Raw genomic sequence first — 13253 nt, 5'->3', positions numbered from 1 at the left:
CAAAACGGAAATTAAATGTTGACGTAACTAATTAAGGAGTTATAATAGATTGTGATGGCTGTGGCCAAGAAAGATCTCCTGTAGCAGTCCGCTTTACAACCAATCTGTAGAAACGTCTGGCTGAAGAGACTCGGATTTGAAATAACAGGATGGTGAGCATTATCTAAAACTTTTTTTGATTTTATGCAAAATTCTTCTGTGGATCATCATCTTCAGAATTTTAACAGTCGTCCCCAGAACAGAACCAGCCTTCTTTATCAAATGGTTAAGCTTTTTAAGTCCCTGGGTCTGATGCTGCTCTCACAACAGATGACAGCAGAGGAGACGGTGCTCTCAACAACAGACTTATAAAAGATATGCAGGATCTTGCTGCAAACCTTAAAGGATTTTAGCTTCCTCAAGAAATACTGTCTGCTCTGTCCTTTCTTGTAGACGGTTTCACTGTTGAGTTTCAAGTCTAGTCTGTTATCTAGCTGAACACCAAGATATTTATTTTCCTTAACCACCTCCATTTCTTCTCCCATGATGGAAATGGGGCTTGATCTAACACTGTTTCTCTAGAAATCAACAATAATCTCCTTTGTTCTGTTTACATTCAAGATGAGATAATTGTCCCCACACAATGCCACAAAGCAGTCCACCAGCTCTCTGTACTCAGCCTCTTGTCCATCTCTGATGCATCCCACAACTGCAGAGTCATCCGAGTATTTTCATAGGTGACAGAAGTCAGACTTATCCTGAAAGCATGATGTGTACAGAGTGAAAAGGAATGGTGAGAGTACAGTGCCTTGTGGAGCTCCTGTGTTGCTGACCACCTGGTTAGACACACAGTCCTTGTTGAGGCCTCCATCTGTGTCTTCTGAAGTTTCTCACAGAGGAGATCAGGCTGAATTGTGCTAAATGCACTGGAGAAATCAAAGAACATGATCCTCTAAGTGCTGCCTGCTTTGTCCAGATGACAGTGGGTTTGATGAAGCAGGTATATGATGGCACCATCAATTCCTACTCCATGGCAATAAGCAAACTGCAGGGGGTCCTGATATGTGCTTGTCAGCTTATTCAGGTGGGCAAACAGAAGTCTTTCCATGACCTTCATGCTATGGGATATCAGGGCAACAGGTCTATAGTCATTGATGACTGACGATGAGCACAGAAGTCCACCAACAGAACCCCTCTCAGGTTCAGATCAGGAGATCCATTTCTTCCTGCCGTGCCCCTCCAGGTCTCATTGTTATTGCCCATGTGAACATTGAAGTCTCCAAGCAGAACAAGGGAGTCCTCAAGAGGTGCACTCTCCATTAATATTCAAAGGACTCCAAAAAGGGTGGGTAATCTGAACTGCTGTTTGGTGCACATGCACAAACCATCAGGACCCATCCCCCCACTTCTAAGCAGAGGGAGGCTACCCTCTCACTCACCAGGATGAACCTCAATGTGTAAGCACCGAGATGGGGGGCAACAAGTTTGTCACTCCGGCCAAACACCTGTCACTGGGGGCAACTCCAGAGAGAAAGAGTGTCCAACCCCTTCTAAAGGAGACTTGTTCCAGAACCCGAGCCATGGGTCAAGGTGAAACAGACTTTCTAGATGGAACCTCTCAACCTTGCACACCTGCTTAGGCTTCTTCCCCACCAGAGAGGTGACATTTCGCATCCCAAGAGCCAGCTTCTGTAGCCAGGGGTCAGATTCTCGGTTCTCCTCTCTCAAAAGAGGAACATTGGAGTAACCATAGGGTACTTGGTTACCTTCCTGACTAAGGCCCTTCTGTCCTGATCACTCAATTTAGACAACCAACTAGCTCTATAGAGAGTCCTAGTTGTTCCAAACTGATTCCATTTATGAATGAAGGAGGCCACTGAACTCATTGGGGACTTCAAAGCAGCAGAATGTTTTATATCTTTCCCCAGATTTTTGCTTCAAAACAATGCTGTCTCTGAGGTCTACAGATAATGTATTTGATTCCAAGCTTGGTGTTTGCATACTGATATCCATTGTCCATTTTGGGACTTTATAAAGACAGGTGTGTGCCTTTCCAGATCTAATCAAATCAACAGAATTCATTACAGATGGAATCTATTTAAGTTGTAGAACTTAATCTCTGCAATCATTAGTGAAAATAGCTCTATTTTGAGCTTCATGATAAAGGCTGTGAATACTTATGTATGTAAATGTAATTTCTTAGTAATTCTGTTTTTAGTTAGTTTGCAAAAATCACACACTTTTTCACACATCGTATCATAATAGGGCATTTGTGTTATGAATCTTGAGGAAAGGGATTAATACAATTTGGAAAAATGTTATAACATAGCCAAACATGGAAAAAGTGAAGCGTTGTGAATACTTTCCAGATTCAGTGTATTTATGGATAAAAAGGTGTTGTCCAGGGATGTTCACATAAACTCTTACTAGTCTAAGTCTCTTTTTAGTAAAATTAACATTTTCTCATTAAATCTGCATCATCTATTGAGTTACTTCACTGTAGGTTAAGATTTAGTTGGGTAAAGTTTGTCCCTATACCTAAACTATTACATTTGCATGTGATAATTAACTTTCAATCTCCCAATATTTATTAACATCTATCTTTTCATCATTCAAAATTTAATTTACAATCCAAAAATATGCTATAGCCAGTGAAATTTTTAGACTCAATATTATCAATCCTCTTACATCCTTCAGTATGCTATAAATCCATAGATTAAAGATTAACTTTGTTGAAATGAATCACTCAACAGCCAGTTACAGATTTAGTACATCTAAAATAATCAGTGTTTTAATTTAGCCAGATTTGCATTCAATAAAGTAGCATATTTTAAGAGAATTGTTATTTAACACACATTTTCCTGACAAAAACCTTCATTACAGGGACCCGCGTATGCTGGCCAATCAGCGTTTCTAAAAAATACACATGTGTGAATTATTCATGAGCAAGTGCAGTACCTAAAGTTACCACCGGGGGCGCTATATCGATACACAGGTTATACACAAATGTCTTGTAAAGGTGAATTATGGGGACTTTGCCTGATTTTTGGAATTTAACCCTTTGACATCCATTCAAACCACCTCCAATCATTTTTACGTTGCAAGAATTATGAGGACATCGGCACTGTCCCCATAATTCAAAATGTCCCGTTAGTGTTGCGTGTATACAGGCGAAATGTCCTGTTAATTCACCTGCACAAACGCACACACACACACACACACAGTTTTAAAAATTATCCTGCTCAGTTGCACATATGATAACAGGATGTTATTTTTGATGACTGTGCAGTATTTTATGTGGTAAATTTGTCTTTACTGTGCATTATATTATTCTTAAATTTGTTTTTAAATATTTTTATACTATTTATCTTTATGTGAACCAACATGCCTCAATTTCCTGTGAGGTTGCTGCTGTTACACCTGCTGAACTCCCTACTTCAGGAAAATAAAGGGTATTCCTAATCTAGTCTAAGATCATTTAATATTGATAGTTAATGGATGTAATATTTGACATTTATTGTGAGAAGAGGATTGCCTTACTGGTTTAGGACAAATTTCTTTTTCACTATTAGTGTTTTCTTCTTCCTAAAATGAAAATAAAATGTTACATATACAATGTGTTTAAATCTATAGGCAGAAGACGTGGTACTAAATGATTAATAATGTATGGCATTACCTTTAACTGCTTGAGTCTTTTCTTGAACCGAGCTCTCGGTCCCACTTTTGTGATCAGCTTGTCAATATCTTCATCCTCAAGACAATAAAGGCTCTCTGTGTCAACCCCTTGATCTGTAATCAAATGAGACTCTGTTAACCACAAACACAGAAATATAATTTTAAAGAGGCAAAAATCTATTTCATGCAAGAGAGGAAATGTTATAAGCAATGTTATTTATGAATAAGAGACCATTTTTTTCCATTAAGTGATTGTATGAGAAAACTGTTTTTATAAAATAAGGAGCTTTTGTATTTTCAGTAAGTCGTGTTTTTATGATGGTAAAAGTTGATGGCTTACTACAGAAAGAAAAGGCAGAGGGTCACTAATAAATTATGCTACTTTTTCTCCCCTGTACCTATAGTCTATTTTGCAACATCACAAGCCTGAAAATGACTTTAACTGGCACATTAGCTTGTTTAATTCTCCTCAAACGTTTCACAAAAGTCATGCTTCATATTTACTCTCTGACAGCACTGAGCAGCTCCTTCAGTGCCAGGCTGCGGCACCCTAAGTGGGTGAAGGAAAGATACCGTAGGTCTTTCCTTCCAGCCGCCGTCAGACTGCACAACACCCGTTGCTCTCAGTAGTTCACTACTCTCCACTACAAACAATAAACCTGGAATTAATTAATTAATTAAGTTATATTTTATACAATACTGTTTCAGTATTTCTATATTCATTTGTATTTTTTTGTATATATAGATTTTTATATGGGTTATGCTCTGTCCTCTGTAACAATGTAAATTTCCCCACTGTGGGATTAATAAAGGAATATCTCATTTTATCTTAAATCTAGGTATTTTTACATAATCCTGCCCTTGTATAAACATTTATACTATGAAAGTAAAATTTGGCCCTCAAGAGCTGACTTTTTTAAATTAAAACCATTCAAATGTTCTGTAGATTTTACAGTGCCATCTAATGGAGAAACAAAGGTTAGACCCTTTAAAACACATTAAGGAGAAGTTTGACAAAAAAAAAAAAACTCTATTGTTTGAACAAAAATTTATGCGCATTCACTTGCTAAACAACAGATGTGATTGGTTTTAAAATTATGTCCAGTCAGGAGAACAAATTGGTTTTATTATTACTATAGCTAAAGTTATGTTGGTAAACCAAATACAATGAACAAAATAGCTTTCCTCATTAGTAGTCAGGATTTGTCATACTTTACCTTGAAATATTTCAATATACTCGCTGAGACCCCACTGGTTTAGTTTGTCACATACAAAGGTATCCATTTCCAAGAACCGAAACTGAAAGTGAAAATATCTGATCGTTAGGAAGAGCGGTTACTACGCAGGATTACAGTTATTATTACATTTTCCCGGTAACCTGGTGCTGATAAATAAATGCAGATAGAATAAACGTTTTAAGAGCTCAAAATAGCACATTTGAAATGCTCACCTGTTTCTGATGGTAATGCAAAGAAGTCACGCAGGAAGGGTGGAAAAGAAAATTGCAAAAATACAGAGGGAAAAAAATCCAGGAAAATTGCGGGAAAAAAATTCAAAACGGACCTTTTGAAGAAGATAACATGAAATGTTGCACGTTTTCTCACAGAGAGCCAGATTACTGACAGAGCAAAGAAAACATTGAAGTGGGTGTGGTCTGAATGAAAACTCATGGGGGCGATCAGGGGAGAAAAGCGGCTGAATGTAAAATGGCAGAAGCAGTCATTAGAAAACATTTTACAAATAAAGAAAAGATACAAAGACCCTGGCAGGTATGCTTTTAGTTAAAACATTGCACATCTCTTTAAATGTCTTGGTGCCGCTTTAAAACTTGTTACATATCTCAGTTAAAGGGGCAGGGTGTGAAATCAACTTTTTTAAAATAATGTTATTTCCTCTTTAAAAACATAACTGGAGTGTTGCTTTGATTCGTTTACCAGCGTTGCACTGAGAAGCAGCTGGTATAACGAGCTCAGCAGATGCGCATTTCCACCAGGTGTTTGCTTATTGCGTCGGCTTGTTTGGGAACTTGGTGGAGGAGTGACGGCGGGGGTTGGGCGGCTCTAGCTTGGAAACCGAGCTACAGTTTCAAAATAAAGAAATTGAAGAATACAGAACACGTGATTTAAAAAACAAACAAATGGGATCAAAGATAACTATATAACAAATACGGTAAGAACCTATTGGAGAATTGAAAGGTGGCTAAACTCTTAAAATATAAATAACGCATGGAGACGTAGTTCTTGCTGTTAGGCCATAGAGATTTATTACACTACCACGGATTCCTCATTACAGTTTTATCAGTTCAATACTCAAAAATCTTACAAAGTCTCAACAAAAAATCTCCCCGTATTCTTAACATCACCCTTTTTATACAGTCCCATCTTCACTGGTGTAAGTTGTAAAGTTTCGACCAATGATTTATGTAAGGATTCTGGCATTCCTTATACTAAGTATGTGTTGGACAACCTTTAAAAATATTGGAGACCTCACGAACTCAGCATCTGCTCCATTTCAGAATTGCTGAATAGACCAATTTATCTCAGATTGTTGTTCTTATCTATCCAACAGCCATCCTTTCCAAGTAATTTTTTGGTTCCATTTGCGAAGGAAAGGAGTCAGGTCAGTTTGACCTAGAGAGAAGCCACAATCCTTTCGCAAAAACAACTCCTTAAATTGTATTTCCGCTTTTACAAACCAAGCGACCCCGTGATGTTTGTCCTCGCAGTAAGTCCTCTTTAAATCTATAGAAAATCACTGAAGATGTCTGTATGTCTCCCTGCTGACTAAGGACCTTTGGGTCCCTTGGTGGTACTTTGTCTGGACCTGCTATCTGATCATAAAACATTATACCTTTGGAGGAAAACTGTATCTGGAAGTGAAATCTGACTGCAAGCCATTTGTTCCATCACTTATAGATAATAGTGATTTTACGCACGTTCTTGAACACATTCACATTTTTTTATTCCATCTCTTCACTTCACACCTCTGATTTGTGTAAAATCTAATTTATATGTCATGATAAAAATAATCTATCAGATGATTTAATATCAGCAATTCATCGTAGCTGAAGCCATCCCACAAAATCAAAACTTGCTTGATTTACTTTCCAAGCTTTTTCCAGGAGCATATTCTTAAATACCTGTGTCCCATGACAACGTACTCTCTGTTTTTCACGCAAGGTAACGACTGTCTTGTTTCTTGTTTTCTTCCTGTTTCCAGTTGTAACTTGTCTTAAGCCAACTATGGGCTGCTGCGTACACGTTATTTAATTTCTTTGACGACACATTACATTCGATAAATAAACATTATATATATATACAGGNCACACACACACACACACACACACCCACACACACACACACACACACACACGTTTCAGATCTTAAACTAGTTTTAATATCAGATAAAGATAACCAGCTCAGAAATAAAAATAAGGCTTTTTCTTAAAGAATGAGTTTTTCTAGTAAAAGTCCTGCAGTCCTATCAATGTTGATCATGTTGAGAGGAAAAGAACCAATGATGAAATAACAAAACGCTACATGAGCTACAACTCAGTTTATATGGAAGTCAGCAAACCCTGCTTTTATTTTGATATTCTACTTCTGCTAGTTTCCATGTTAGCTAAATATTTAGTTAGCAAGCCAAGTTTTTAGCTTACTTATTAGTTATTTAATCAGAAAGCTAAATATTTAGGTTGCTAGTTTAATATTTTGCTAGCAACTTAATTATTTAACATTCTTGCTAAATATTAAGTTACGAGCTTAATATTTATCAAGCAACCTAAATATTTAGCTTCCTGACTAAATGATCAATAAGTAAGCAAAAATAATTACATAAATATTTAGCTTGTTTGTTAATTATTTAGCTAGGAAGCTACATATTTGGTTATGAGCAACATATTTAGCTAGCAATCTAAATATTTAGCAAACATAAGATTTAGCTTGCTTGGTAATTTATTTAGCTAGGAAGCTAAATATTTAGCTTTCTAAATAAGTAATTGAGAAAGCAAGTTAAATATTTAGTTTGCTTGCTCAGTATTTGGTTTGGAAAATAAATATTTACTTTGGAGCCAAATATTTATTTTCCAAACTAAATATTTACTTAGAAGCTAAATATTTAGTTAATTAACCATACGCATGGTTTTATCAATCTGTATTATTTTTATTTTTTGAAGTGTATTCTACTTTTAGTTTGGATCCTTCATAAATGAGACGCGGAGCGTAAAAACAGAAAGTGGAGAATGAACCGAACCGTTACCAGGCTGCGCCTTGGTTTGTTTATATTAAATGATGATCATTTTATTTAGCTAATTTGTTATTAACAAATGACCAAACCAACATAAAGACCTAAAAAAGTCACTCAGGGCATCTAGGAGGGAAGGGGCAGGTGATCAAGCTCTTTCTGCCCCCCACTCTGCACCTGCCCTCCTGGACCGGATCAATATTTCACTGCAAACACAACTGTCACATAAAGTTTGTCACCGACTGAAACAGACCGCAGAGAGAGAAACCACAGCCGCTGTAAATTGTTGATGAGGTGTGGCTGCAAAACAGCAGCAGCACAAATTATTCAAATGATAAACCAAATCTGCCTGAAAAAGGCTGCGAAAGCCGTCAACAGCGAATGCAAGATTGATGCTTTTCTTCTCGTTCTCAGCATTGCGGACCAGCGGGAGACTTGGGGCAAAGAAAGGAGTCGACCGGTTTTGTTTGACGGTTAGTCGCCGTTCTCCCGGCTTCCAGCTTGCTGTGTACCTGTGTGCTGCTGGCATGATGAATAATTATGACGGGGAGCAGCTGAGGTCCGTCGATGACGGCTCGGCGGACTCGGAGGATCCCGCTTGATGCGATACGAACTGAAGTTGGGTTTTGATCACAACACGGCTCTTCAGTTTCTCACCTAATGTTCAGCTCAGCCTCACAAACCTGGTGTGCAGTAGTCTTGTCAGTCAGCAACAAATCAAATAAAAAATATGGATTGCTTTTTTTTTTTCCCTGTCTGAGCCATATACTGTCAGTCTGCTCCAAGTCTCTCAGCATGACAGAGCGGATGTGTGTTTGTGAGTATTTATTTATATCACGCTGGTGTGCGGACTGGTGGAAGAAGCTTCTGCCTCTCACTGTGGGACCGTCTCTCTCCTCCGCAGAGATGAAATGTGTGAAATGCCACGTTTCGCACAGGAAAATGCAAATTAAATCCAGCATCTGAGACTCAGACACACAAAGATTAGCAGCAGAAACGACAAACGTTTACGACGTCCGTCTAATTTACACGTTTGAAACGTGGAGTCGTCGTGTAAGTACAAGTTCTTTTTCTCCACTTTTGGGACTTTACAGTCGATTATTAGCTGTAATTATTGGATCTTAAGCTCAGAGGCACCGAGATAAACCCAACAGACAATTAGCAGGATTACAGGCTTAACAAAGAGAGTCCAGGTTCACTGGACGTCTAACCTGGACCAGAACAGAACTTCCAAATTCATTGAGATAAGTCAGCAAATTTCATTCAATTTAAAACCAGTAAGACCCAGACTTTACCCATAATTAGGCCTACCACCAAAACAAGTGTAGCTGAATGCTAAATTGTCCTAGAAATGATTGCAATCACCTCAAAAACACAACATTTGACCAAATATATGTTTAGGTTCTGTTGGAAATATCTTAAGACAAAATGAATGTACAAGTAACTTTTCAGGAAGATAAATGAGGTTGTTTTTAAGTAAATAGTTCTTTCACTTAGTAGTAGTCTCTTTGGTAGATTATTTAACTTCTAACAACATTTTTTTCCCATCTTATCAATCAAATTTTATTTGTATAGCCCATTTCAGCAACAAGGCATTTCAAAGTGCTTTACAGCATGTGACATTGAATAAACGGTAAGAAAGAAAGAGATTTTGAAAAAAAGATCCAGATTTTTAGTCAAACCGCCATTTGACAAGAACTCTTAACCTTATCCTCACTTATAATGCTACGCTATGGCAACAGGTAGAGTAAAGCAGACACACAGAGCGAGAACAACAGAAGAATACGAGTCGTTTGGAGTTGTTCTTTAGTGTTTTTTCTGCGTTATTTTTCTTTTTGATGTGGCGCACTGCACTAAATAATACCTACATCTCCAGGTTTCATTTAGTCGTTCTACAGCAGCAGCACAGCTATGGACGGCATCTAAAAGAACCGTCTTTCGCCCTCCAGCTTTGTGCGCATATGCAAAATGTCCAGATGTAAACAATAACATGCAATAACAGCACAATGGAAACTACGTCCAATAAGGGTTATCTAGGCATCAAAGTTGTTATAATCTTAACTCTGCCATGTAAAAACGATGATCTAGCAGTGAACTCGAGACTGAGGAGGTATAAATATTAATAGAACAGGTTAGTGGAAACCAGGTTGCAAAGCAGGCCTTCTTGTCCTACATCAGCGTGTGACCTCACTAATAGGCTTCTGGAAGAAAGGTCAAAAATGTCCATAAAGACTCCTAAACCCTTAGGCAGCCTTCTAAGGAGAGCTAAAGCTGTTATACCACAGATTGGTAACGGAAAACATTTCATATCAGATTTTTCTGCAGGATTGTGATCCAAAATGGCCAAAGATTCACTAAAATATACAGAAAATTAACTTTCCACCATGACTGTCTTGGTGCAAAACGTATAAAAATTGGTTGAAGAATGTTATTATCAAGACATATGGTTGGACAATAAATCATTATCAATATATATCATGATAGACAAATTACTAATATCAATAGATGGAATATTCACTGAACTCTAATCCAGAACCGCACAGCATTCTGGGGGATGTACGCAGAGGGAAGACTGTAGCTGCTCAACCTCTCAAGACTAGCAAAGCAATGTTGGTGGCTTAAACTGAACTCACTCATTCTTTCGTTACCTAGCAACTCGTTCATTCTTTGGTTACCTAGCAACTCACTCATTCTTTCGTTACTTAGCAACTCACTCATTCTTTCGTTACCTAGCAACGACCTGCTGAGTAACTTGCACAGCAGCAGTTTCAGTTTTTCCAGAAAAAAAATGACATGTAGGGAAAATTTTGGATAAAACAGAAAAGATCACACAATATTTCCAATATTTAAAGCAAAAAAATAAATGAATAATTATCAATATCGACTGATATGAAATGTTTATATGGTGATATACTTTTTCAGCCGTGTTACAACACAGTTGTAAAGCTTTTCATTTCACATTTAGAGTTTATTACTTATAAACCAACTCTAACGTCCAGTTAAAATAAGCCCCAGTTCATTTCCAGTCCTCCCACTGTGGTTCTAACTGGTGAGAGTAGACATTGACCTTTTTAGCAGAACGGTAAAGTTGGGTGACGAGGCGCCATCAGTCCTCTCCATCTGTTCGTGGATCGTTTCTGGATATTAAGTGTAAATAATTCAGAAGCGCAGAACATCCCCGCTGCAGTTATTCATAAAGAACAAATTGAATCCTGCAGTTTTTCCTTATGCCTGGAGTGTAATATGAGCTGTAAGGATTTTATTCCAATCAAGTAAAACTATAATAATTAGTGAGTTTTAATTTCAGTCATGCCTCAGCTTTACAGAAATCCTGCGTTAAGTTGACAGTTTAATTGGAAGCGGTCAGTTAGATTAATCAAGACCTGGAAAACTATTTAAGTTTCATTTTAGTGTATTTTATTAACATTTAATCTACGTGCTGCAAAGTTTGGTCGGGATTAGTTTGATTTAACAGAAAGACAGCTCTGCTGATGATGATTTATTCACGTCTCTGTTTGTTTTACAGCCTCTTCTGGCGTCCATGTTTCAAGGCAAACCTCGCAGCATGATTAGTTGCTTTATGGGATTAGTCTGTAAGTGATTGTTGTACTTCCAGGATGCTTCGAGTGATAGAAGAAAATGTCTCAGTTGATTCTGTTTTCACTTGTTTTTTCCACGGCTGATTAGTATTAGCTGCTAACTGTGTGTGATTTCCTGCTGGTTCGAGGAGGAAATGTGCAGAATCAGAGTTTTTGTGCTGCGTTTTCGTCCTAAATGTCATGGAAAACCGTTGCGTCCACCAGGATGAGAACAGAAAACGACAGAACAAGCAAACGCACGCCTTCACCTGATCCGGCTGAGCGGATGTTCTGTGGATTTTCAGACCCAGGAGCCAGTGCTGAACTTGAGCTCCCTTGGGATTTCTCCAGCTTGACTTTTTTTGGCGCAGCATGAGAGGGAAGCCTGCAGAGCTTTGGGGCTGTAGAAGTGCTGGGGAGGGCAGCAGAGGTTTTATACAGCTGCCACCGTCTCCCAAGGGGGCAGAAGGCCAGAAAGGTTAACCTAGTTCCACCTTCACTACCGCGCTGCAGGAGTCAGGAAGTTAATTCTCCTCAGGGGGGATCAACTAGTTCATGTAATAATCTGATTATTGATCTTTTCTTTTAAGGTATTACAGCTCTATAATCCAATCAAGTTTCAACATCTAACCAATTTTCACCAGTAATTCATTAAGAACAGTTTGGACAATTGTACTCTTAATCACTCTTACTAGCTGCGTATTTTGAAAATAAATTTACTTAAAGGAAACACGCCAATTTTTTCACTGAAAAGTTTTGGCGCTAGGATGACGTGGCTTTGTTTATGGGTTTTGTCAAAATTGGTTTAGTTCGCAAAACTGCAATGGGAACGCTTTTTTTGCATCACGAGTCACATGATCACCAACAGGATGTTGCTACTAGTGGAAACCACAAAGAAGAAAACTACAGGAAGTAGTTGGAGGAATGTTTTTAATGACTTAAAGCCTGAACAAACTTATTTATGTTTCTTCTTTAATGGAAACACAGCAATTGTGAAATTGTGAAAAGTTCTATTAGTTTGAGAATTTGGACTAAAATTTGTCCTGGCTGTTGACCAGCCAAGCCAACTATTGACCGTTCTCATTTTGGATCCATCGTGGCAGAAATAAGTTTGAATTTTATTCCATTTGCTGTACAATACACACTCTCACTTGCTGTAAGGAGTTTTCACTCCAATACAACCTGCAGGTAAGCAGCAGGCGTGGTTTCTCTCCTTTGCTGTTTTGTGACTGAATCACCTTTCATTTTTACCGACGTATTTTCAAACTACAATTGCTGTTCTCTCTGAAGGACAGAACCACCAATCTGTTCAGCCTTTAAAACCTGAAGAATTTATGTACCATTTATTTTTGTAGTGCTGAGTGCATTACATTGTCAAACATGAAACGTCTACTTAACCCTCGAGTGATGGCAGGTCGTTTTGACCTGTTTGCAGCTCTGACTGAAAGAAAAATGGCACCAAAGGGTTTTTTTCAGCTCTTAGTCTGTGAAGAACATATTTTCTTTGATTGCTCCGTAAGCTTTTTATGTCGGAGGTCAATTTGACCAGTGAAAGTGTGAAAAGACAGGATAACAATTAACTATTTGATTAGTACCTTTATGTGGCACTACATCTTGATACTCTACCACTCAAAATGTTGTTTACCCACTCATTCACAGAGCTCTTCTCTACAAGCTGCACAGGCTTTTTCCTCTAACGCACACACATCCTCACACACACACATGCTCACAAATGCTCACATACTCCTAGGAAATGTGAGAAATAGGAGCAGCTCAATC

At 38.1% G+C, this 13253-nt stretch overlaps 1 long non-coding RNA gene across 1 annotated transcript; it reads right to left on the bottom strand.

The window, feature by feature from the left end:
* Positions 1–3213: 3213 nt before the first annotated feature.
* Positions 3214–5560, bottom strand: LOC106936289 (uncharacterized). Its single transcript, XR_001422102.1, has 4 exons — positions 5105–5560; positions 4872–4953; positions 3656–3768; positions 3214–3564 (listed from the first exon to the last, which is right to left on the bottom strand). It is a non-coding gene; the product is annotated as an uncharacterized LOC106936289 (long non-coding RNA).
* Between the last annotated feature and the right edge of the window lie 7693 nt (positions 5561–13253).

This window comes from Poecilia latipinna, unplaced genomic scaffold (assembly GCF_001443285.1).
Source record: "Poecilia latipinna isolate Pla-1442-1.1 unplaced genomic scaffold, P_latipinna-1.0 Scaffold2112, whole genome shotgun sequence".
NCBI lineage: Eukaryota > Metazoa > Chordata > Actinopteri > Cyprinodontiformes > Poeciliidae > Poecilia > Poecilia latipinna.
This window is presented reverse-complemented; position numbering and strand designations above follow the sequence as displayed.